The sequence below is a fragment of the Varanus komodoensis genome, unplaced genomic scaffold (genome assembly GCF_004798865.1).
Source record: "Varanus komodoensis strain SLA01 unplaced genomic scaffold, ASM479886v1 scaffold119, whole genome shotgun sequence".
Lineage (NCBI taxonomy): Eukaryota > Metazoa > Chordata > Lepidosauria > Squamata > Varanidae > Varanus > Varanus komodoensis.
The window spans coordinates 514,191-516,690 of record NW_025335344.1 but is presented as its reverse complement, the minus strand read 5'-3'; the positions used below and the strand labels follow the sequence as shown (position 1 = coordinate 516,690).

The 2,500-nt window shown below is 44.4% G+C and overlaps 2 non-coding genes across 2 annotated transcripts; one reads left to right on the top strand and one right to left on the bottom strand.

Moving 5' to 3' along the window:
- The first annotated feature begins 1,042 nt into the window (after positions 1-1,042).
- Positions 1,043-1,114, top strand: TRNAG-UCC. The gene has a single exon. It is a non-coding gene; the product is annotated as a tRNA-Gly (tRNA).
- Positions 1,115-1,423: 309 nt separating this feature from the next.
- Positions 1,424-1,497, bottom strand: TRNAI-AAU. The gene has a single exon. It is a non-coding gene; the product is annotated as a tRNA-Ile (tRNA).
- Between the last annotated feature and the right edge of the window lie 1,003 nt (positions 1,498-2,500).

The window sequence follows — 2,500 nt, the reverse complement described above, 5'->3', positions numbered from 1 at the left end:
TTAAAGTGAGCAAAGAAGCCACGAGATACAGCAGCAATCCCTTTTATCTGCTCTGCACCGTCTTTAAATAATCCCCCACTTCGTTAATAAAAAGATGGCCTATTTTCTCTGTTTCCACGACCAAAGGTGCCTGTATGCTTTATCAAGACAGAGATAATTCAGAGTTGGATGTTACTTTTTCAAAAATGTAGGCTCAAACTTACCTGTCTTTCTTTCCTCCAGTGGCCCAGGTAGGGGCAGTTCCCGCTGAATCCCAAGATCATCAACAGAACTGTGATAATGGGTAACTTCACACATCCTTGGTTTTGTACATTTCTTATCTTTAGGAAATCCTGGAAACAAATTGAAGAAGGTTGGACTAAAACTTTGGTGGCTGCTCATCAGAATAAACGAAGACAGTCCTTGATCCAAAACACATGCCAAGATTTGGCAAAATGGTTATTTAGTGTAGAAATCTAAGAAGACAAAAATTCTCTTTCTCTTGACTTTTGTTTTTTTGAATGGAAAAGTTCAATCCAGAAATGCTGCAAAGCAGTGCCTCAGATAAACGATTGGAAATCGGACATCCAGGAGGTGAGTGCTTCAGCAAAGGTTACAAACACCTTTTCTTGGCACCTCTTGTGCGTCGTATTTGTCCCACCGTCCCCAGTTCCTTCACTGAGAATTGTAGGCTGCATGAGAGGAATGGATAATGTGATGGTGACTGATGAAATTCACACCACTGACTCCCCTCCAGTTTTATATAAATCACTCCTTCCCCATCATTTTCTAAAAACCCATAACCAAGGGGGCTGACATAAAAGGTCTGGGTCCCAAGGTTATCTTTTCTTCAGTGCAATTTAAATTCAGGTTGGAGCGAAATAAGGTTAGAGAAGGAAAACACAAGGTAGCTGGAATCATTGAATTCTCATCCTTCCCCTCCCCTCCCCTCCCGTCTCTTTATTCCTGGCTTTGCAAAGCTCCAGGATGTCTTTCCTCTCCAAACAGTGGGAATTCCTGGTTACATCTATAAAAGGAATTCCGGAAAAACAAACAAACACTCGCGTTGGTGGTATAGTGGTGAGCATAGCTGCCTTCCAAGCAGTTGACCCGGGTTCGATTCCCGGCCAACGCAGCAGAATAAGCTTTTAAAGCATTCTGCAGCGTTAACTGTTCAAAATCTCCTAAAAGAAATTGGAAGAGAGGCAGCAAACAGCAAATGCACTAGAAAGAAGGGTTGCAGTCGCTGCTTTTTTTTTTTTTTTTTAATCACCCGATGCATTTCTACAATTGCAAATAAAAGGATCAAGTTCTTGGAACTATTGGGAGACTTTACTCCCTTGGATGTACAAGAAATGAATTCTTGTTAAGAGACTCAAAACTGATCCCCGACCCAATTATGGTGGTATAAAAATGTAATTCATTCAAAAATACGAAAAGAGACTGGCCCGTACGGGGATCGAACCCGCGACCTTGGCGTTATTAGCACCACGCTCTAACCAACTGAGCTAACCGGCCCATGGGACAGAAAGTCATCTGGAGGCCATGTGACTGCAAGGATACGAGTTAATTTTTCCACAGTATCTTCGGAAATCAAAAAGCAACATAAGATGGCGCCGGAGTGTCAAGACCACAAGAAAAGTTTTGCCCGCCTTCTAGGTAAGAACCATGCTCCTCGAAGTGAGAATTGCAAAGGATTAATTTTTCCATCATGAATGAATGATATAGCAGCAACCATTGCGACTTTACCGAACAATCCTATGGAGGTCTACTTGGAAGCAAGCACCACTGAGTAAAAGGAAGGTGGGCATAGAATTCAGTCCTGAGTAAGTTCCCAGGATTCCCGCTGGTCTTGAAGTGGACATGACATGACATGATAAAGGTGTTTAAAATTATGCTCGCTCTGAAGAAAGAAAATTTCCTGCCTCTCCCATAATACTAGAACCCACAGGATCATTCCACAAAGTGGGAGGTCTCATTTATGCATTTATTTATTAGATTTATATCCCGCTTTTTTCTTACTATGGACTCAAAGTGGCTCACACCGTTCTTTTCCGGCTGCTCTCAATCTTACCACCACCACAACAACCCTGTGAGGTAGGTCACTAACACTTGGAACAAAAACCTCTCGAAACTGGCGCGCATCCAGATACTCTGCATAGTAGCCTCGTTGTAATTAGCATATTCAACCACCTGGACTCCTATTGGATGCCCAGACCAGCTAAATTTGCTCACTATTCGTTCAAAAACACCCCGGACGCTGTTCTCGCACTTCTCATTGGACGAGCTGCCACACCGACCAACCAATGAGAATAAGGAAAACGATCCCCGGGTCCCATTCGATAGTGAAAGCGCGCGCTTGCAACACACTGTCCAATCAGCGCTCGCACTTGCCATGCGCGCGAAAGAGATAAAACCTGCCGGCTGCGCCCTGTTGCAGCATTTCCTTGCAGCGCTTCGACCGGGGAGGAGGTATGTCCGGACGCGGCAAGCAGGGCGGCAAGGCGCGGGCCAAGGCGAA